Genomic DNA, 25,912 nt, shown 5'->3' with positions numbered 1-25,912 from the left:
AACTTGTAATGGAATTTTATGTAACATTATTTGAACATGCGCAGGGGATAGAAGTACTAATGCTCTCTCTCTCCGGTATGTTTTGGTATGTGAAACGTATCCTGTGTGAGATATTTAAATGAAACAGTGGAATGCTTTAGGAATGAAACATGTTAATTTACAGATAAAGACAGTGGCGGTATATTGATGTTGTTGATTTTTCAGTTAATAAAACCTTAAATTTTTTGATGCTGCAGAAGAAAAGTCACATACAATTAATATTCATGCAAACTTTTCTTAAAAATTTCTGATCCCATTCGGCATATAAAGAGTGTTTTTTAGAGGGGATAACTTTAAATTGGCAACCTCTCGGTAGTTTGAAGTTAGCTTGTTTAGCAATTTATCAGGAGTAGACTAACGTCAGAGCAAAGTTCGCAAATTAATTTCTTTTACAATTTTTGAACTAAGCAAACAATTGTTTATTACAACCACCTGCAATGAAAAAACTTACTATAAAATAATAATTTATAACACATGTATCAATCACGTATATTACATATCTACATACCTATATTTATTTGCTTTTCAAACAAACAATAATTCTAAGCAATTAAGAATTTGCTCTTTTTTATTTGGCCTTTATTTAATTTATAGTATGTGAAAATAAAACATACAAACAATTAGGAAAACCACAAATATTAAACAAAAATTCAATAAAATTTTAATTTGGCAGTTTATCAATTAAATTGATAATAAAGAAGATTTTTTATTTATTTAGCTGTGTCCTTGAAAGGAATTTTAATTATTGTTTGTAATCTCTACTATAGCCTTAATATATTCGAGAGGAAACAACATTTTTCGACAAGGTACCTTAATAATTCCAAAATTATTGTAATTTGGAACATGGGTTCTATGCGGTAATACGAAGTTTGAAGTTCCTTAACCTTCATAAGGTTTTCGGGTCAAATTTGACAAATTTTGTAATTAAAATTGATTTTTTTACTTTTATTTAATTTAAAATGTCAACAAATATGATGAGTTTTTAGAAAAAAATTGGTAAACAAATATCTATTTCCTTTAGGGGAAGAATTTTTTATTAGTTTTTAACTGTATACGTCCTACAGAGGCATCATACATTTTTTTTTGCAAAAATTATAAGGAGTGGTCGTAGAGATCTGAAATTTGGCACCGAGAATTATATATGGGGGATTTCATGTCAAGTGAACCAACTTTTGAAATCGATGTCTTCCGATCGGGATGAAATTTGCACCAAGGTTAGCTCTATTGGATAGTAACTCAGGCACAATTTTTCAACAACATCGGTCGAGAACTCTCTGAGTTATAGGGGGTAAAATTTTGACAATTTGGTCAAACAGGGGTTTTTTCATATCCATGTAACTTATTACCTATTGTTCTTAGCAAAATGTGTTCCAAATAGTATAGATAGCTATTTCTTCGATCTTTCGAAAAAAAATATTTAAAAAAAAAAATAAAAAATTTTTAATATTTTTTTTCCGAAATCAAAAACTTTTTTGACTTTTTTTTAAAATACGCTATTTTTTTTTATTTTTTTTTTTTTCTTAAAATAAAGTTTAGATATTTTCCTTGAACACCTACTTGGTCGCTTAGTGGGATGCGAGTGGGATATCTATCAAAATAAATATTTTGTAACTCAAAACATAAAATGTTTGACTTTTTTTGCAAAATCAAAAACTTTGTTGACTTTTTTTTTTCAAAATGGACCCTTTTTTAATCTTTTTTTTTAGGTCAAACAAAAGCTTAGATATTATCCTTGAAGACCCTTTTGGTCGCTTAGTGGGATGCGAGTGGGATATCTATCAAAATAAATATTTTTTAACTCAAGACTTACAATTTTTGACTTTTTTTTTTGCAAATACGATTTTTTTTCCAAATGGGCCCTTTTTTTAAAATTTTTTTTGTAGTCAAAAGAAAGCTTAGGTCCATTCCTTTAAGATATTTTTAGTCCCTTAGTGGGATGCGAGTAGGATATCTATCAAAATAAATATTTTGTAACGCAAGACATACAATTTTTTAATTTTTTTTTGCAAAATCAATTTTTTTTTCCAATATGGGCCCTTTTTTAATTTTTTTTTTTTTGCTCAAAAGAAAGCCTAGGTCCATTCCTTTAAGATATTTTTAGTCCCTTAGTGGGATGCGAGTGGGATATCTATCAAAATAAATATTTTGTAACGCAAGACATACAATTTTTTAATTTTTTTTTGCAAAATCGAAATTTTTTTCCAATATGGGACTTTTTTTTAAAAATTTTTTTGCTCAAAAGAAAGCTTAGGTCTTTTCCTTTAAGACCTATTTTGTCACTTAGGAAGATGTGAGTAGGATATCTATTAAAATAAAAATGTTGTAACTCAAGACATTCAATTATTGACTTTTTTTTGCAAATTCGAATTTTTTTTCAAAATGGGCCCTTTTTTAAAAATTTTTTTTTAGTCAAAAGAAAGCTTAGGTCCATTCCTTTAAGATATTTTAGGTCCCTTAGTGGGATACGAGTGGGATATCTATCAAAATAAATATTTTGTAACTCAAGATATACAATTTTTGATTTTTTGGCAAAATCAAAAACTTTTTTGACTTTTTTTTAAAATGGGCCCTTTTTGTAATTTTTTTTTTTTGCTATAAAGAAAGCTTAGGCCTATTCCTTTAAGATGGTTTTGATCGCTTAGTGGGATGCGAGTGGGATATATATCAAAATAAATGTTTTGTAACTCAAGACATACAATTTTTGTGTTAAAACATTTATTTTGATAGATATCCCACTCGCATCCCACTAAGGGACTAAAAATATCTTAAAGGAATGGACCTAGGCTTTCTTTTGAGCAAAAAAAAAAAATTAAAAAAGGGCCCATATTGGAAAAAAATTTTGATTTTGCAAAAAAAAATTAAAAAATTGTATGTCTTGCGTTACAAAATATTTATTTTGATAGATATCCTACTCGCATCCCACTAAGGGACTAAAAATATCTTAAAGGAATGGACGTAAGCTTTCTTTTGACTACAAAAAAAATTTTAAAAAAAGGGCCCATTTGGAAAAAAAATCGTATTTGCAAAAAAAAAAGTCAAAAATTGTAAGTCTTGAGTTAAAAAATATTTATTTTGATAGATATCCCACTCGCATCCCACTAAGCGACCAAAAGGGTCTTCAAGGATAATATCTAAGCTTTTGTTTGACCTAAAAAAAAAGATTAAAAAAGGGTCCATTTTGAAAAAAAAAAGTCAACAAAGTTTTTGATTTTGCAAAAAAAGTCAAAAATTTTATGTTTTGAGTTACAAAATTTTTATTTTGATAGATATCCCACTCGCATCCCACTAAGCGACCAAGTAGGTGTTCAAGGAAAATATCTAAACTTTATTTTAAGAAAAAAAAAAAAAAAAAAAAAAAAAATAGCGTATTTTAAAAAAAAGTCAAAAAAGTTTTTGATTTCGGAAAAAAAATATTAAAAATTTTTTATTTTTTTTTTTAAATATTTTTTTTCGAAAGATCGAAGAAATAGCTATCTATACTATTTGGAACACATTTTGCTAAGAACAATAGGTAATAAGTTACATGGATAAGAAAAAACCCCTGTTTGACCAAATTGTCAAAATTTTACCCCCTATAACTCAGAGAGTTCTCGACCGATGTTGTTGAAAAATTGTGTCTGAGTTACTATCCAATAGAGCTAACCTTGGTGCAAATTTCATCCCGATCGGAAGACATCGATTTCAAAAGTTGGTTCACTTGACATGAAATCCCCCATATACCAAACTAAGAAAAAAATTAAATGTTATCAAAATCGTCCACTACCAACACCCACTGCTCATATAATCCAAATCGATTTTTTCGCATACAATTGTTTATATCCAAGCAAAAGTGGTATATACATTTTTTGAAATAAAAAAAGAACGCATGCCGAGTTTCAATAAAATCGGTCACGCCAACCGCCCACGAAACCCATACATCTTTTATTATTCGACAAAAAATTTTAAGTTTTCATCCTTTTCCTAAAACTTCCGAGAACTAAATTTTTTTAATCGAAACAAGACACTGCCACCTTTCATTTTATTTAAAAAAAAAAGCTTGGGGAAAGTGGGGCTACATTTTTTTCCATGGAAAATCAAAATTAAAATAATTTTTAGAAACTTATAGATTTGGACATATCTTCTTAAGGGTTTATGATATCCCCTTAATTATACCCTACACCACCATAGTGGGGAGGGTATAATGCGTTTGTGCAGATGTTTGTAACGCCCAAAAATATTAGTCTAATACCCACCTTAAGGTATACCGATTAGAATCACTTTCTGAGTCGATTAAACGATGTCCGTCCGTCTGGTCGGCTGGCTGTCCATGTAAACCTTGTGCGCAGATTTTGAAGATATTTCGATGAAATTTGGTACATATTAGTTTTTCAGCTCAATGACCAAGCCTATTGAAACTGGCTGAAATCGGTCCATTATTTCACCTAGTCCCCATACAAATGTCCTCCCGAATTTGGACTTTATCGGTCATAAATGTTTAATTTATATATGTATCTCCACAAATTCCGCTCCAAATAAGTTTAATATACACAAAATTCATGTCACCAAATTTTGTTACGATCGGTCCATAATTAGTCATAGCTCCCATATAGACCCGCTTCCGAAAATCACTTTAACATGCATAAATCGCTGAAAAATGTTAGTATACTCACAAAATTCAACATAGTAAACTTTCATATAGACATAAATCACACGACCTAATTTCATGGTGATCGGTCCATAATTGGTCATAGCCCCCATATAAGGCCCACTTCCAAAAATCACTCAAAACTATAAATTATTGAAATTTTAAAAGAAAAAAGTTTTTGCTCTTTTACTTAGTGGAGGGTATTATGTGGTCGGGCTTGACCGACCATACTTTCTTACTTGTTTTTTTTATTTATGAAGAAATGTTATATTTTTCAAAAATGTTAAAGCTAAATGGTATTATTAGGAAAATTATATATATATAAACCACTAAATTGCGTGAAAATATAAGTAAATTTTTGCTTAACACCCTTGCGTGAACTTTACTTAAATTTTTTAAAAATTAAATTAAATTTTTCTTAAAACTATAAGTGTACATTTCATCTTTAAACATTTCTCTATAAAACTGCATTATTTGATTTTTTAAATTATGTGTTTGAAAAATTGACTTTTGACACCAAAATCCCTCTGTGCGTCCCTCCGATGTTGGTTAACAGAACACTGGTATCGTCGTAATTTACTTAAAATTTAACGACTCTCACAATTACAGCTCACCTGATATTCGAAAATAACAATATACTTGGTATCGGAGATACCACTCCACTGTTCTGATTCCATCCATTTTTATATACATATGATCTGTACAATGATAACAAAATAACTCATTTCTAGGTTTACTTAAATATTATAATTCTCCATATATTATATCTATTTTATTTATATGAGAGGGGTCATAATCAATAAGCCGATCCCGTCCAATTTCAGCCAAATTAAATTTTTTTGTAATGAAGGTCCTACATCCACTATATATACCTGTATACCTTACTACTGTATGAATTTTTGCTAAAAATTGACGAGATCGAAACCAATTTTTAACAAAAATTCGTACAGTAGTAAGATATACATCCGTATTAATCTTAAAGACTTTCACAATTATGCTTTTTCAAATATTTGAAAATATCTATATACATTGTATACTAATCTACTTATCCAATCCAGCACATTTTCCGCCAACTATGTACCATGGCAAAGAAATAAATGCTTCAAAGTTTTACAACTTTCTCTAACAAAGTTCACCAGGTATTTCATAATATTTATTTATTTTGTATGTGCGGTTCCATGTCCACAAATAATAACCAGCCCATTTTTAGACAAATTACGTAAAATCAATTCTCCTGATATTCGAAACTAAATACTTATTTACTATGGGAAGTCTCACGGCCACTAATACTATTCCGAAAATTTTTCAGCCAAACTATAAGAGATCTATTCGGACAAAGTTTAAATAACCGTAGTATCTATTTACTTTGTATGGGAGTTCCGACACCCCCTGTTCAGATCTCTCTCATTTTTGGTTAGACTTCATGCACTAATATGAAATTGATTCGAATCAACTTTAAGCCTATCACAATTTTCTTCACCAGATATTCCTAATAACTATTTACTTTGTCATGGCATGACCAATTGAAATAGCAAAATTTTTCCTTCCAGGTAGAGATGATTATACAGTAAAGATGATCATTCCAGTGGTTGTTTTTTAAATTAGCTTTACTTATAAAAAAAATTAAAAACAGATAAAAATACGTATGAAAGTATTTAATTTTGACCTCATGGGCACACCAGGGGCACGGCCACGGGTCCCCAAAGTAGGACACCTCGGGTATATTAAATTTTTAAAACGATCCTATTTCATCGTTTGTGTTCTGATTTAAAAAAATATAGAATATGAACATAGAATCTCCTAGCCATGTTTAATAATATTTTTTTTTAAAAATTTGCAAATCTATCAATTTTCTTTGCGTTAAATTTTTTTGCTCTAAAAATTATATAATTATTCTTAAGTACAAAAATATGCAAAATGTTATACAATAATTGACTATGACCTAAGAATTTATTAATAGCCGAAGGGGAGAATTGGATTCCGTTATAAAAAAAATCATACCAGTTGACACAGAAAAAGCTATTTTTAACCCGTTTCAATTTCAATATTTATCACATATTGAACTGGTTTCAATTATTTCATAATTGAATCAAGTATTCATGTGCTCAGAAGCAAAATTTTCTAATATTTTCTATTGAATTTTGTGTTTTGAATTTGATAATTTTGACAATTGAATATACAATTTCCGTTATTTGTTGAACTTTAAATACAAAAATTATTGAATAGATAATTTTCGTAATTGAAAACACATTTTTGTTGTCGTACCATTTCTTAAATACTATTATCCTACCAATGTATGTAACAAGAAAAAATCCAGCCAATTGTCGATAATAGTTTGCGAGTAATGATGAATTACTTCTGATCAAATTTACAAAAATTATATTGTTTTATAAAATAACATAAAATATTTATATTTAACAATTATGTTTATCTAATTTTTTGGCTACCTTAGTTTCAATATGATTGCTATTGAGCTGTATTAAAATATTAGAAAACGGAGTTAACAACGGTGTTTTGAGCCAAAATAAATCAAAAAAATCGATTTTTTTATACATGGTGCTAAGTTTGAGTTTAGTCAAGTGAAACCTGAGGAAATATTTTATGCTTTGATGTCTCATAAAAAATAGTTTTGATTTTACGCAAAAAATAGTTATACTTTTATTAATTAATTTTATTAACTTTCTTTAGAACAGAGGTTATTGAACTAAAAAGTTTAATTGCAAAAAAGATATCTCATATAGCCATCTTCCATTTCCTACTTATAAGATATTAATCCATCATAAAATATGGTATGGTTATATTTCCCTTCAAATGATAAACGTTATTTCATTTGAAAATTTTAATATTAATTTTATATTTTTTAATTAATTTAGCAATCACATTTATTTACAACTTACGTATTTAACAACATTAAAAAAGACGTTTTAGGTTTTAAGAATTTTGTAACAAAATTCTTGTGCATCGTACATAAAATCTCTACGTGTCAATTAAATCTTTAAAAGAATTTCTTAGCGTTTTCAAATTAAATGTAAACCAGACGTGGAAATATGCTTTGGCAAAAACTCAAGCATATATAAGAGCAGAAATCAAAAAAGACAAATTGTAATGAAATGAAAGGAATTACATATTTTGGCGGTATTAAAAAAAATTATAATGAAATCTTAAAACAATATGACATAGAGAAAAATAGAAAAATATAGCAACATATTTTTTATAACACTATAAACATAGAAGAGACGACAATGACTTTAAAAATTTAAATAAAATTAACAAAAAAACACTGGAAACAAACAACTACAAAGACACAATTCAAAGCAGAGACACATCCCTAAAATACTACAATTTTTTGTATTTATTGTAACAAAAATATATATTTTTTTGCTGCCAACGGAAACAAATATTTCAATTCCATTTTATACCATTTTGAGGCTAGTATGGCTGGCTGTCTTTCTGTGTTTTAGAGAGTTCAAAGGAATTTACCATCATTTGTTAAGTTTAGTACGCCATAGACTTTAAGCCAGTTAAATAGTTCATGGCATTTTAAAACTAGAATAGTTTTTGCAGTGTATGTGTTTTTATGGGCGAATAAAAAAATATGGAAAATTTTAGCAGTGAAATGGTTTTTGAACTGAAAAGTAAATGATACAGTGAAACAAATTGGAAGAGAAATGAAGTAAAAAACAAAAAAATCTCCAAATAATTGTATTTTATTTATCCCGGAATAGTTAACTGTCGATAACAGACTTACGGGCGCTGGCAAAAATAAACATTTAAAGAAGAGCACAGGAAAAAAATAAACAGCCAGGATTATTGAGCATTAAAATGGGTCGTTGAAGATAAGAGTTAAAAGAGAGCTATAGAGAAAGAGCAAGAGCAAGAGACAGAGACACAAAGTGTAATATGTAAAAGAGAGCGAGAAAAGGATGCTGTAGTGTTTCATTTCCATTAGTGCTTATAATGTTGTCAATGTGCGTTGCATGCCTCTTCTCAATTGAACTAGTTTGTTAAAGCCGTTATTTTTTTTTTACGATGTGTGCGTGTAAGTGTGCTACAGCTTGTGGCAGTGAGTGTGTATGTTGCAAATGGACTTACTGACACACTCTTTGGATGCTTTGCTGCCGAACTATTATCTCATACTCTTGCGCCTTTTTGCAAAATTTAATTCAAACCAGAAAAAAAAAAACGGAAACAAGTTACAAAAACTCCCCAAGAATTTCTCTCATTTATTTTAAACAAACACTTCGTTTAGAGTCGTCATCATCAACTTCAACCTCAACAACGTCGTCTTCGGCGCTTTTCAATTTTAGTTCAACACAAATTTTCACATCGTATTTGATGACGATTCGGTTTGTTCCACATTCTGTTGCAAGAGTGTGTGTCTGTGCAAATTTCTTACTCGTATTACGCTTTTGGTAATGAGCCATACGTTAAGTCGTCACTATCTTTAGACTCTTTCAGTCGTCATTGCGTGTTGTAGGTGGTCGGGTGGTGACTCCAGCTAAACAAAATAATAGCAAAAAAACCAAAGAAGAATTACTAAATGTTACAACAGCAAAGCAAAAGTAAAGGAATATTGTCTAAAAATCCACTTAAGACTAGTGTTTGGCTTTAAAATAAAAGGACCTCACAAACATAAAGCTGCATATTTAGAAGCAAACAAACAAAAAAAAAAACAATGACTGCACACGAATTTCCGCAAAAGAATTCTGGGAAAGAAAGTTTAAACGTTTACTTGACCAGTTATGAAACGCGAGTGGTGTGATAAAGATGTGTTTGTTAACGTGGCCGTAAAAACAAAACTAAAGAAAAATAAATTCGAACAAAAAAAATATTTATTATAGAAATAAGTGTGTTAAAGTGTTAACATAAAGTCAAGTCTTTAAAACGCAAGTGAACAAATTTTGCCACCAAGCCCTAGAAAATATATTGAACATAACTATGAAAATCGAACTACAAAAGAAACAATATTTGAAATATTTCACAAAAATTTAAAAATTAAATTCTTCAAAAATAATTCTTAATTTTAAATAATTTTAAAACAATTTCTCCAAATTAATTTCAATTGATCTATACTTTACAAACATTTCCTTTTTCAATTTCAAAAATTAATTGTAACAACATAAATTCCCATACACAAATCCTTAAGCCCCTTTCAATTCTGCCAATTACAAAAACTAATAAAATGTTTTAATTTTTTATTTTATTTTTTCAAAACAAGTGTATGTTTTCTGGTAAATTAACCAACCGCCATAAACTAAATAAAAGTGTATGAATTAAATATTTTATGGATTCTAAATTATAAAGCTGCACAGCAACCACAACATTTGATTAAAATTCATGTTCATGTGGTTAAACCCAACAGCAAAAACAATTTTTTTTGTGTAAAAACTCTCTACTGAATTGCATATTGATATTTTGTGCATGTTCATTATTTCTGACGCTGCTAATATTATTACTCGTATTAGGTTTTGTTTTTTTCGTAATAAAATCCTGCTAATCAATTATCACCATTTAATCCTGTCGTTCTATTCTTTTGTATATGTTCGACAACTTCTATACTGTTTTCTGTTTTGTGGTAAGTTGAAAACTGTTTAATATACAATATATAAATATAAAATAAAATTTTATTTAGTGTAAAATTTCAGAGATTTGAAGCAACATTTTCTTTTTTTTCAAAATCTAAAAAAAAAATTAAAATACAATTTTTTTACTGCCTTAAATGTTTTATAAATATTTGTTTAATCAGATAATAAGCTGTCTTCAAATTAAAATCGTTATTTGATTTATGAGCTTAGTTTAAAATAAAAAGGAATTCAAAATTTTGGATTTTGGATTTAAAATTTACATTTTAAATTCTATTGGAATTCAGTTTTTGCATGATTTCTGAACTACAATTTAATAGAATTTTATATTGTATTGAGATCACATACACGAAATAGAGATCATGTTATAATAACCGTTTATCTTTGTTACCGCGAATGAAAGATTCTCAAATTTTTATTATATAGCATTTAAATATAAAAAAATATTAGTTTCAAAGGTAAATATTAAAAACAGTTTTGTATTGGAAAATCTGACATTACAATTGTAAAAATCAGGACTTCAATACCACACCAGAGATAAAAGCTCACAATCTTACTACAATTTTTCCAAAAAAATGTTTCTAGTTTTGTTCCAAAATTTTAATAATTTTTTGGTTTAAGTATATATCGCACTTGATCAACAAGAGAGTATTAACTCAAAATTTTGAAAATTTCACTTTTTTCAAGAAATCAACTTACAACATCAATATCTATCTAATGTACAAATTTCAACGTATTCCGATTACTCTTTCATTTCGAAAACAACATGTGAGACCATTTTCGTGATAATGTAGTGACCACTTTTATACAACAAAAAGGTATTATTTTGAGTTAATACAAAAGTTGAAATAGAAATGCATCGTATATTTTCATAAAAAAAATTTAAAACAAGCTCAAAATTACGGAAAATTTTTTAACCTTCATTGCGTCTTCGGGTTAGATTTAACCCATTTAAAATTTTATTTTTTTTTTTCTAAAAGTGAGGTTGATACTTTTTGAATTTTACTTAATTTCAAATGTCAACAATACGGTAGGTGTTTTTTTTTAAAAAAATTGGCAAACAAATATTTATTTTCTATTTGGGTCAAGATCATTAAATTTAAAGACCCTATGAAGGTTAAACAATCTCAATATAACGAAAATTTTAAAACTTATTTTGAAAAAAAAAACTTCTTAACTTTTTCTTTGGTAAATGCTCCATTGTTATTTGTTCCATATTCTACTCAAATTCGCAATTCCGTAGCATATTCAATTTACTGTTCAAAATATTTGAGTTTATATCATGACTTATCAGTTTCAATCTTTTCGATTTTTCAGAATTCACAGAATCGGTTAGAAAATGGATGAGTTACTATCTAATCATAAAAAATCTAAATGTTTTCAAAAATTTTAATTTTCTTAGCGCTTTTAAATTGACGTTGAGGCACTAAATTATTTTTTTACCTTTTTGTGAGAAAAGACAGCATCCTTACTTTTAACAACCTTAACTCAGCCAAGAATATAAATGTTTCACGCAACATAATGGTCGAGGAGAATTACAAGCATATTCGTTAGGGTGGGTCGATTTTTTTCACGAAAAATCGTATAGCAGAAACGCATTCTATGGAAAATTCTAAGAAATATTCCCCAAGAAACCATGGTCTAAAATCAAATCATATCTATGCATTTCATCTTTTATCCAATGATATTTCAATATAATTTTTTTAGTAGTTTTATTATTGGATAAATGATGAAATGCGCAAGATAGGATTTGATTTTAAACCTACGGTTTCTTGAAGAAACTTTCTTAGAATTTTCCATAGAATGCGTTTCTGCTATACGATTTTTTACTTCTTGAAAACCCCTGCATATTATACCCCATTTCTTTAACATGAAAAATATGGGAAAACACAATTCTTTATAGTTATTTTAAAATCAATTCCGAATTCGACTAAATTTGCTATATTCGTTCCTCATGCTCATATAAAAGTCTATGTTCTTGAAAATTTAAAAAATAGCTGATCATAGACAGGTGAATATAAAACCATCGGCATTAGAGAATTAAAAAAACTCCGATTTTTTTGGGTATAAATTGTGGTTGTTAGTACTCTACATCATAATAATTGTTCTATATATATAGATTTACTTTATTAACTGAATTAGGAAAATTATAAATAGTCGAACGTTGGAATAAAGAAATTTTAAATTTTTTTTCAATAAGGTTCGCATTTGGACCAGAGCTAATAAGATGTAGGAAAATTGTCTATTTTCAGAAATAACTTCCATTTTCAAACTATTTTAGGAGTAAAATTGTCCTAAATGAAAATAATTTTTCAGTCATACATACCAAAATTTATTACCAACACAAAGATAACAGATTCGTTGTGATGACCAAATTTGTAGCCAATCGAATGATTCTATTATATTCTAAGATTTTGTTCGAGGAGAAGATAGTTAGTTGAGAAAGAAGAATTACGTTTAAAAAATAAAAATTTTTGTCACACCAACCTAAATTTATCAGCCGCAATAGAAAAAATTGATCTTTAAGACCGACTCATTCGGCTACAAATTCGGTTATCTCAACTCAACTAAACAAAATAAATGTATGTAATTAATAGTCATCATTAGTCAAATACACAAAATTTATGAAAAAAAAAACTATTTTTTACGTAAAGTAGCTCTCAAAATATTCCGGATATTTGAAAATTAAGTAACTTCTCAATGAGAATTATATTTCTTTTGGAGATTCTAAATTATAAATCTTAATTAATTAACATAACCCAATGAAATTAAAAAAAAATTCAAAAATGAAAACAAAAATTCTATAAATTGGATTTTTTATATACTTTGTGAATTAATTAAGAACACATCCAAGTTTTCCCATTTTTAATCTCAGATTAATTATTTTTTTAACAAATAGCATAAATTAGAATTTTTTAAAAATGGGTCAATTTCAGAAGAGTATAAAATTTAACATGTTTCCTACATTACAATTACCTACTTTAAGATGACTTTCAGAAAAATTTAAAATTATTACACGCTCTTAAAGAAACTTTGTTTTAAATAGAAACATAGTTAAGACATAAAAAATTAAAAAACATCCATACTTTTAAAACAGAATTTTTGTTGGAAATTTTATTGTTTTAATAAAAGAAAAAAAAATTAAGAAAACTTACCGAAAATGCTCAGGCAGACTAAACAGATGAAAATGCTCGAAAAGGCAGACTAAAGTACTTAAAAGACATGTATTTAAAAATGGAGTAATTTTGGGGGCATTTTTCGAAATATTTCTCATATAACTGCATCATAACTGCTAATAGTTATGTTACCTATTAGAGTTATACCTTACATTCAAAAATCTAGCTTCATAACTCATTTAGGACTTTGCAATTATGATTTTTATGCGGGAATTTAAAAATGGGGTAATTTTGGGGTATTTTTCAAAATATTACCCATATAACTTCATTTATATCGGGCTTATTATGCTACCTACTTATGTTATATCTTAGTATAAAGCTACCTTATTTGGCAAATGTGCAAAAATCAGACCTCCTAGCTCTTTCTGGGCTTTAGAAATTACGATTTATATGCGTGCATTTAAAAATGATGTAATTTTTCAAAATATTTTCGATATTAAGCACTTAATTTGGGCTGCCAAAATGCTACCAACTTTATTTATACCTTATTGTAAAGCTACATTCTCAAGAAAAATCGAGCTCTCGGACGTTTAAAAATGGGGTAATTTTTCGAAATATTTTCCCGAAACTGAGGTTTTTAAAGAATTAATCGTCAAAATATAAACCGGATAACTATTTCAAAACAATCCTACGAAGGTTGTTGATAAGCCCTTATAAAGGAAAATAATTAATAGACAAGCATATCGAGCCCTTAGCGCCAAAGTATCGTAAGCGACATTTTCAAATTTTTTTATTGCTAAAATTAAAATTTTATGGACCGACTGATGTTTTAGCGTTCTCAGAATATCAAAATTGTTAATAACTTCAAAATTATAGGGGGAAGATTTTATCGTAAGTCAATATTTACATTTTACATTAAACGAATTTTATCGTAAGCGACACATACTGGTATAGAAAAAAAAGAGGGAAATAAATCTGGTATAGAAAAAAAAGTGGGAAATAAATCTGTAACTTCTAAATGGTTAGATTGGTTTGAATGCAATTTCACTTGCTCAAAGAAGAAGTGTTGTAGAGTTTAAGTTCTAAACATTGACTACATGGGCCCACCAGAGGCACGACCAAGGCTCCTTAAAGTAGGACACCTCGGGTATTTTACATTTTTAAAACGATCCTATTTCTTCGTTTGTGTTCCGATGGAATGTTTTCATCGAGCGCTACAAAAGACCTAGTCGTAGCTATCAATTATCTCTTATAGCTTAGGAGATATTCGCATTTGAAAATTAAATTTTCAAAATTTTTACCCAACCTACTTCAGTTTTTTGATAACAGCGTATCCAAATATTTTTCGATTTTCTCTAGTTTTCCTTCATTAGAATAACAACATATGTATGTGTCAAATAGAAAATGAACTGTTTAATAATAATAACTAAGTCTAAAGTTATATGCATTTTAATTTGAAACATTTTAAAAAGCCGATTTTTCGCTAATTTTTTGGGAAAAAGAACTTTTTTTCTTTTTAAGAAGATGTATAAGGAATTTATACTTTCTGAAAGCTAAGTTTTCATAAAATATTCTAAATGAAAAAAAAATTTAAAATTTTTGTTACCGAGGGGACCAAGTCCATTCAAAAAACACCTATTTTTTATGTAAAATTAAACTTTAGGCCAAAAATTCGCATTTTCGATATCAAAATATAGTAACCGATTTTATATGGCCCAATATGCTTTTAATTCTTTTGTAAAGGATTACGATAACTCCGACCATTTTATGGATATTATAGCCAAAAAACTAAAAATTTCCATTTTTGGGATTTTTTAAAAATTTTTTGGGAATTGCGGCATTGCTGATAATAAAATTCAAAATTCGTTTTTATTTTTTCATTTTAAATAAAAAATTTTACATAACTGTGAAATTTCATTAAAAAATATTTATAAATAAATATTTTATTGCAATTCAAAAAATTTGTATCTATGCAAAAATTCAATAAAAAAAAACAATTTTTGTCATATTTTTCAATAAAGTATTCCATGAATTTTAAATTGTCAGAAGTTGTAAATATTTTTGAAAAATAAACAAATAGTTTGAACGAAATTATATTATATCGCATCATAACATTTTTAATTCTATGTATAAATTTCAAAATAATTGAAAAAACCTTCTCCTGTAAAATTTGTATTTTGTAGCTTACGTTAATTTAGCGCTAAGGGCTCGATATATGAAGTAAATAGTAATGAAAAATAATATCCCAGTTTTACAGCAGCATTTGTTGTTAACCATTTCGCTATACATTTCTATTGGAAAACCTAAGAAATATAGTTTTTAAAAGTGTTGATAGCAATTGGGCGTCACTTCAATTATGTATATGATTACGGTAACCATAATATGTTTATGTTACAACTCATATTAGTGTAGCAATCATATATATGAATGTAATAAATAAGTATATGTTTATGACAACAATTTTTATGATGAATGATTTACCACATTATGTTATTCTCTGCTTATGGTTAGCATAATCAGAGAACAATATATATATATATATTTACTGAACTCATATATTTAATTGCGACAATCATGTGAATCTTAAAAAAAAATATTTTTTTTAGTTAAACAAAATAAAAATTTAAAGGAAATTGTTGAAATCTCATTCTAAGACCTTAAAAACCAATATAACAATAGGGTTAAAATGCCATCTACAAGTACGATTATAAATGACTTATATTGCATCTGCCACACCTAGTTCTCGAAACTCTATATGGGCTACATATTTTGTTTCAAGAAAACACAATTGTACTGTATCATATCCCTAAACACTAATTTATTCTCTTAAATATCTAAATATATATATATATATATATACTTTTTCCGATACTTTTATTTTTCAGTTATTACATCTCTACCAGCACATATATGAAGTTAGTGTTACATGGTAAAATATTTACTAGTTATTGAGTAATTCAAAATAATTTATACTGCTAATGACCCAATTATTTAACAACTCTGTTCAATACATTTTAGTTTTTGTTTTACCAATTACATTTTATTAACTACAGCACACATTGTCAGACAATGTATGCGAACAACCGCATACAAAACATACACGTACGCAAAATATTTAAATAAATTTTCATTGTGCAAACAACAAAAAATAAACCTCATCATAAATTTAAATTCCATTAAACAAAAATAATTTCATGTAAGTTTTGTTTTAATGGCAATTTTATATGGTGTAAATTCAATACAATTTGTTAATTTTTTTCTTTTAGCAATTGAATGACTGTTTTTATAAATTCAAAGTGTATGTATTCACGTGTAATAGGTTGATCCTTATTTTGCACTTTTGATCTAAATCCTTTTAATATGAACAGTCCCCATTATAAGGACAACTATTAAAATTTTGAAATTTCGTTAAAAAAAATTTAGAAAAAAAAAATGGAAATTTCACCAATTGCTTTTTAGACTTTGGGGCCATCGAACATCAAAATAAAGACCATCCTAATATATATATTGAAGAGTGGCATTTAGTAGTATATCTGTTGGTATGTCGTCTAATTTAATTGCATTCTAATTCAATAAATTAGTATTTTTTTGACCAATGGTCTGTTTTTGGTTGCCAAATTATAATCGAATTCATATAATTTTTATTTCTCTGTGCTGGCGACCTATTCAAATAAATTAAAATTTATTTTGTATGTTTAGGGTTGTGTAATTATACATAATTGATCTATTTAATTAAAAATGCGTGTGTATGTTTGTTGCAACAATAATAAAAACAGCAATTTGCATAAAAACTACTTGTAGTTTTCAACTATTTTTAGCTAATAAATTAGTTTAATGAAATGTTATGGACAAAAAAAAAAACAAGAACTTTGTATAAAATCATTTTAATTAAATAATTATAAAAGAGGCCGTGAAATAGAGGGGTTAAAATAATGAGTATAGAATTACTGTAATGACTGTTTATTAAATAGTTTGTGATTTTTTAGCTGTTTGTAGAATATTTTGATTTTTTATGCCATTTAATGTATTATATGACTGCGTATGATTAATATGGAATTTCGTTTAATTAAATATTACTCATACTCTTGGATGAAATATTTATAAAGATTTTAATGATTTATTCTTAAGTAATAAAAATACCATTTTTCAAATTAAAGTAAGATATTTTAAGCTGTATGTAGAATATTTTGTTAACGTTATTTAATTATTTTGTTATTTTTTGGTTTTTATAAGTTCTTGGGTGTCCCCTACACATGCAATCCATTGTTATATACATTAATTCGTATTATTCCCACAAGGAGTTCCTATAAAAAATAACTGAAATGATTCAGTTTATTTAATTATAAAAACCATTAATATTAGCTCAATTCATATTGACTGTATTTTTCGTGATTTTAAAAGTTGAGTCTCATTTTAACCCCAAGTGCCATTAAGGGTTAATTTCCGTTTTTGAGCTGTTATAATAAATACTAGACTTAATGTTATATTTTTATTAAATTTCATCAAAATCAGCCCAAAAATATATAACATTTCGCTATCTTTCCATTAGAAATTGCAAATATTGAAAAATTTTACCTATGAACTTCACGATTTAAGGTTTAACGATTTCCGATTTTACTAAAGCTTTCAAACTATATTTAGAATTATCTGGACTACAACATTCTGAATAGGTTCTACTTATTCGCCAAAATATGGCCAAATAATTATTTTTTTCGAAAATTGAAAAATTTAAATCTTAGGTACGGAAAACTATAAAAGATATTTTCATAATTTTTTAATATTTTTATTCCCTATTACACAAAAAAGTTTCAACATAAATATTATGATTTGATTTCAATTCATAACATTTATATATAATTTCTTAAATAGTATGATTTTTTTCATATTTCATGTTTCTAAACAAAATCTAGAAGGTATGTAAAATATAATGTCAATTTCATTTATGTTTTTATGTTGTTCAAAAATGTTTGAAATTTTCTTTGGGAATTTTTTACTTTTTTATGATTTTCAGCTACAAAATGATTTAATAAGCGCGAAATTGATTATATTTTTTTAAGAAGATGAGATGCTTTTAAGTTTATAGATGTTTTATTATGTTTAATCATATTTTTTAAGTTTCAGATATTTTTGATTTATCTTAAAATATTGGCCAATATATGGCTATTATGCAAAAATGTTTGAACTAATTCAATATATAATACAATTATAATGCAATTTATTCGAAAATATAAAATTTACGTTAAAAAAGCAAAAATTATGTCATGTACAATTTTATAATATTTATGAACATGTTCTTAATCTGAATGAAAAAAGTTTGTGAAAAAAATTCATGTTCGGTTAATAATATTTATTACAAAATTCATTCCAATTATGAATTTCTTTTTTCTGTGTACATATATTCTCAATAAATCCAAATATAATGATCAAAAAATTCTGAAATTTTTTTAACAAAATTTTTAAAAATTTGAAAATGGAGTATTGAAATTGCCATTAAAAAAATAATTTTTTTTTGGTCATACCTGCAAATAAGTGAAAGGTATCATAGAAAGACAAAAACTTTTACGCAAGTAAATATTGATACATTTTAAGTGAAAATAGGCTTTTATATTTCTAATATTTCTCAAAATATGTTAATTTTTTGTTCTAGTGGCCTGACAATTACGTACAAATTTCGATTCTTTTAAATTAAATTGCAAAAGTAATTTTTTAAAGGCAAAAATTTTACAAAAACTGATAAAATTGTATTTTTTTCCAATTGTAAGACCCCTTTCACACTAGGCAATTTAGTTGCGCAAGTCTCTTACCCAACAATAAAACAGCATGCAAAATTTTCCTCTCCTTGACCAGACATTACCTCTGGCATCTACAAACACAAGAGACTTGCGCAACTAAATTTCCTAGAATGAATCTGAAAACTTCAAAGGGCTTGCGGCACATCTCAACCCCAACCGATTTACCTAAAGTTTTTTCAGGATAATTTTTTGTAACAATGTTCAAAAAACTGAGGGGTGAGGCTGACAAAGAGCCAGTTTTTGTTTACTAATCGCCACCCTAAGTCCACACCCTATTGAACGCCTTAGAAATATCTGGAGCAACCACTTTACTTTCGCCAAATGTAGCAAGTGTCCTGTAGTACGTCCTCTAAGAAAGCAATACTGACGGTCGCTGAGTAGTTTGTTGAACTCTAAATACACGGTGCTACGATGGAATAAAAAACCTTGGAAAACAACCTAGCGTGGGTTCTCGGGCTTGCTTAGTACATTAGAAATTGTGTCAAAAAATTTCAGAAACACCCTCGAAATCAGAAGTTATTCTAAAAAAAACGTTTTCAGTGATGTTCGTCAACTTATCGATTTGTAACTAAGTCAGTCTCTGTCCGACTTTAAATTTTTAAACGGGGCTGAAAAGACAACTGAATGGGCTTTAAAATGATGTGCATTCTTTAATACAGTTGTAAGTCATAGGTATTGTTTTTGTTAAGAATGTCTAAAAGAAAAACAAAGTTTATCAACTTTTTTGATTTTAGTCGCTTTTCATTGCTTATTTTGATATGGAAGCTTATAAAAGTGTATACCAATGTATAAAGGAAATTTAGTTCTTAACAAACCTTCATTTTAATTATTCAAATCGGATGAAAATTGTAAATGTTATTCAACTTTTCATTAACACCTTTTTTTAGCATTTTCTCCCCCATATGAATAATAAAAACAAAAAATTATACAAATAAAAATGTTTGTACAATTTTTAATTTAAAAGGGTAAATTTTGTGGAACTTTTTTTTCGAAAATTTTAATAACTTTTGCAAGTATAAACCAATTTTAATATGTATGCCTCATTTTTGTCTATATAAAATTGTCATAGAAAAAAATTAAAATAACTATTGTTGAATTTGAAAAATTACGAAAAAAATAAAAAAGAATGCGAAACTATTTATAAAAATTTAGACAACTTCTAGGAATATAGATTTTATACATACATTTTATGGAAGCTTAATTCTTTACCTAATTTTAATTGTTTAAAATTTTGAGATCGGTCTAAAAATGTGTGAGTTAGATTTACTAAAGTACTATGACCTACCCTAAAACAGTTTTTTCAAAATATCTCAAAATTTTGAGGGTGTTTAAAAATTTTTGAAAACGGTTTTAGTATATCCTCACCTAGGCCTACAAACTTTATTAGGTGGCTTTTCAAGTTCTGACAAAAAGTGTCATTTTGTAGCAGAGTTATATTTATCAAGATAGTAGTTAACCATACTCTCCATAACTTTGGAAAGTGCAGAACAAATTGCTGTTGGGCGATCATTTGCTAATGGATGAGCCAGTGCTAGTATACCATTACAATTATTTGTTTTTTCTAGCAAGCTATTAAACCTCGGTAATGGCCCAAGTCAGCATCCCTAAGAACAATTAACAAAAACTACAAAATATGGACAAATTTTGTTCTCCTAATGTGAGACCATTTAAAACTTATTAAAAGAATAAATCTCGAAATAACGAATTTTACGATTTAACGAATGAGCCTGCCATTATATCGTTCGTTATATCGAGATTTTACTGAACAGCTTTTTAAAAATATACAGTACGATATTAAATTATGCAATTAAGAGTTGCGTATGATTATTATCGAATTTCGTTTAATTAATTATTACTCAAAACAAAAAAATATATTGTTATGGAACTGATAGTGATTGCATGTGATTATTACCAAATTTGTAATTATTTTTTACCAATAAAGTAAAAAGGTCTAGTATATAGAAATATTGTTATTGTAGCGCCATATGAAGGGTATTCAAAAGATCAAACCTTAAATCTGGTTCAAGTATTCAATATCTACTATTGTTTATATTATCATAGCTCGGCTATTATTATATACGCTCTATTTGTTCCCAATTTAACTAAGTCCTTAAACTAATACTTACTTTCTTTTTAACAATAACCCTAATGCGCCTTAAATTTATTCATATTCCTCTTGATTTTAACGCCTCTTAAGTTTATTACCAATTTTGTGTTCAATGTTGCATTCAAATTACCAAAAAACTTCCAAAACAGACAAATGATTAAGGATTAGAGGAAATTGATATTTATACACGTTCCCTTATACAGCCTCCTCACATACATACTCATATGCTTAATTATGCTTAAACAAATGTTATAAAGAGATACGAACACATGATTATAATACAATACAATTAAGTAACAAAAATCCCTTTTAATCAAGGATATGAGCAAAGTAGATAGAGAGAGAAAAAAAGGGAAATAACGATGGAAACTTATTGTATTGAATACTAAGAAAATTGTGGTAGGAAAGTATGTAAGTGCGAGGCTGTGTATATGTATAATCATATTAAAAACCAATAAAATTAGTAGAAAAACTTTATTAGAATCACTTAAGCACATGCTTTTACAGACTTAAATGTTAAAGGACTGGCATAAGTGAAATGTTTACAGACATTTATTTTTGGTAAATAATTTCGATTAAATATATTAGTTTCTCAAACTATACTCTTCTCTGATCCGATAATATTTCATATACCTATTTTCCATGGCCATGAAGCCAGCGGAATTTCGAAATTTAGCTTTACTTTAATTTTTGTACAGGCTCATGGTTTATATTGGGTTTATTACTTAATAATAATTAAAAATGCGGAACTTTTTAAAATACTAAGCTTTATTTTTTGAAAAATTTTTACAATATACATTTATTCAAAGTATTTGCCATTGTTAGTTATGACCTTTTCCCATATTTCTGGCAATAACGAATCAAACCCATATCGTAAACTATATTCCAAAGTGAAGCGTATCCGGCGAGGCAAAACTTCCCCACCACTTTATTCTAAATACTATTTAACAGGTATTGTTATTGTTGAACAATCTGTAGAGTGGCGCTCACCACTGTATCTATGCTTCATATACTTCGAGAAGGCCTTCGATAAACTAAACCACGATGTGATTTACAGTTTATTGGCATATAGAAGAATACGTCTCAAACTTATACTCCTTATACAAAGCTTATACTGTAATGCTTTTTGTAGGGCAAATTGTGAGAGTTGGGATAGCTGTCCGACAGGGATGTGTCCTGTCATAACTTCTATATTCGATAAGGGGATTATGCAGACTATATTTGTCTACTGGCTCACAGCTACTCAGATCTACCGGCGAACATACGAAGTATTGGTAGTAGAATCAGCAGGTTTGAAAATAAATATCGTGAAAGCAAAAACTTTACATATAAATGTCACCTCCCTGAATTTATTTGTAATAGGTTCAAGCAAAATAGTAAATTCTGCTATCTTGGGAGCATTGTATCTACGGGCATTTGGTGACGACATCGATAATCGCTTGCAGAAGGCAAATCAAACATTTCGCCGCCTAAGACCTATTTGGAGATCACCGTCTTTATCTCTGCGTATGAAAATTGCAATCTTCAATGCCAATGTAAAATCTACCCTCTCTACGACTGCTTAACTACGAACGCTGCCACTCCAAAGTGTATACTGGCAGAGAACCATATCTAATTGCACGCTCTAGGAAAAAACAGTCGATTGAAATAAGGAGACGAAGGGGACGACCATCTCATACATATGGAAGGCAGATCGAGGACGAAGTAAATAGAGAAGTGAATGCGTTAGAACAAAATAGGAAGATTTCTGTAGCTCACAATAGATAGGACCTTTTTGGTTCTGGCTTTGGTATAGATTCGGCAGGTTAAATGGGCTACACATAATATATCTTACTCTTCGGGTTATCGTAATGATTTCGGAAACGCAAAAGCGTATTTTGGCTTTAATTCGATTGGTACCTAATTTCTATTATTTTGCATGAATCCTGGTACTCGCAAATATTCTGAAATTGCTCCTTGAGTAGCTCCCAAAGATTTTGCAAGTTCTTTTTGAGTTTGATAACAACCTTCATGAAGTAATGCCTCCTATTCATGGTATTCAAACTTGTTTGGTTGGCCTGGGCGATCTTTGTCTTCTGTGTCAAAATTAACACTTCTGAACCGAACAAACCATCTCTCGCTCTTTGAAACCAATGGATCTCAGATTGCTTCGGTGAGCAATCTGTGTGATTCAGCGTAATTTTTTTCAAATTAAAGAAGTAAAGCAATACTTCCCGCGTATGACGATTTGTTGGAACAAAATTCGACATTTTCCAAGCAAAAAAAAACATTGTTGTTTATACTGACATGTTCCCTGTTCAAAAGATACCGCACTTTTAAGTTGTACAAATAATAAAATTTTAGGATTTTTAGGAATACTAAATATAGTTTAGGTTGACCACATTACAAGTCTTCAGAATCGGAACAAATGATCATTTTGAATTATACAATTATTTTTCAACAAGGAGGCTTCAAAGTTCTGGTAATGATTTTGTTAAAACCGAAAAACTCACCAATATAATAAAATCTTCAAATTTCTATTCAGATTGAATTTGATACTAACATTTTTTCAAAACTCTATATCAATATTAAAATAATATCGTTTGTCGTCTTTATCTTATGTTGTAAAAAATCTTTGGTAAATTTTCTCTAGTTCATCTCAGTATCCTGAAGCCAATAAGTTTAGCAGATATATACTTACCTATTGGTAAACGATATTTTTATGAATTTTATCATCAGAAATACCTAATGAAAGCATCCCAAATTGCCTTTATCAGATGATGTGAAGATAGCTTTCCAATGTTTCAACATCTGAGCGTCACTAGTTTTATCACATTAACTAAAATTTATAGAATTTCATAAGACCACATTGACTGATCCTACTCCTTTCCTCTGAACATTTACATACAAAAACAAAAAGACATAAAATCTTCTAAAAAAAAATCAAAATTCATATACATAGAAATTACTTAAGCCTAAATGTTTTTGTTTTCTTTTTTCCCATTTTGCTTTAATTTTAAACACATATCTACATAAGACAGCAAAAAAAACTCTGTCTCTCTTACTGACAATCATCTACATAAACTGACAACAATGGCCTGGCATCTGATAACAAGGACATGTATTCATTGTTAATAAATACACAAACATACATACATCCATATATACAAGTATATATGTTAATGTATTGTAATATTTATCCTTGTTATTTGCTAAAATGCGTATATATACACACATGTGTATATGTATAAAAAGCTGAACAAATTAACAAGACAACAATACAAAAAAATAACACAACAACACAACCAACCATAGAAAGTAATAAAAATCTAGCAGAGGAAGAAAAAGGGCATAACAAACGAAAAAAAGGAACAACTAGAGACAATACAATGACAATACCAGCAGCAGTAGAGACAGGCAGGAGTAGCAGCGCCATCACATAAAAAAGCAAAAATCAAAAATGAGACTCATTAAAAATCAACATGAAATGACATTATACAAGACAGTCAAAAACCAAAACAACTTAACAAAGCAGTCAGCAAAATCAAACCAAATCATATGAAATAACATAACCAGTCAGACGGACGGACGAACAGACAGACCGTCAGCCTAGCTAGATAAACAGTTATTCACACAGTCTTACACATGTCGCTCACTCAGGCAACCAGCACTGGCAGCCAGTCAGAGGGTTTGACATTAGTAAGAGATTCAAATTCATTGGAATACATATGTGTTTAGATGCGAGGTTGTGTTGAAAATGAACTTGAAGAGTAAGTCGAAATTAAATTCGCTTATTTGCTTTCTTTATTTTCAGAATTCAACAAAAAACTGTTTAAAGCTTAAATAGAAATGGCAATAATATAGCTAATAGTCCATCAAACAAATTTGGCTTATATTTTTTTCCAACAATTGTTTTTTTGTTTTTTTTTTTTGAAAAAAAAAATATAGGAAGACAAAATTTTTTTTTCATTTAAGTTAATGTCTAAGAGAATTCTCATTGTCAGAGTTATATTGTGGAATTTTATGGGGATCATTTTTGTGGAAGATCTTAACCCTCTAGCTCCTCTCCTTAGGGGTCAATTTAACCCTTTTTCGAGAAAATTAAAAAAGTCCTTTCAAAAAGGACACTTAAGTATTAAAATATTCTACGAAAACTTTTGCCGGAAAATTTCAGCTGGGGTCACCAAAGATACCAAAGATGTAGATAAAGCACTTTACGCTTAATTAGCAAAATTGCACGCCACATTTTTTAAAAAAAATCGCCAAAAATCTATTTATAATCCGAATAAGCTGATATTTAAAATATAAATAGCCCTAGATCTACAAAAATATATATACATATGTAGATTATCACTTTTAGGTCAAGAGTTATTTAGGTTTATTTATTTACTTATTTTAATTTTGTTCGATCTTTTTTAGTTTTTTTGATATGTCGGGCCTACGGTGCTTCCAAATTGTTCTTTTAAAATATCACCTATATTCGCGGTAAAATTTCGAATACATAAATAACATAAATAACTCTTGACCTAAAAGCGATAATTTACATATGTATATATATTTTTTATAGATCTTCTCCAGGACTATTTATATTTTAAATATCAGCTCATTCGGATTATAAATAGATTTTTGGCGATTTTTTTAAAAAATGTGAGACCCAAGGTGGCGTGTAATCT

This window comes from Calliphora vicina, chromosome 2 (assembly GCF_958450345.1).
Source record: "Calliphora vicina chromosome 2, idCalVici1.1, whole genome shotgun sequence".
Lineage (NCBI taxonomy): Eukaryota > Metazoa > Arthropoda > Insecta > Diptera > Calliphoridae > Calliphora > Calliphora vicina.
This window is presented reverse-complemented; position numbering follows the sequence as displayed.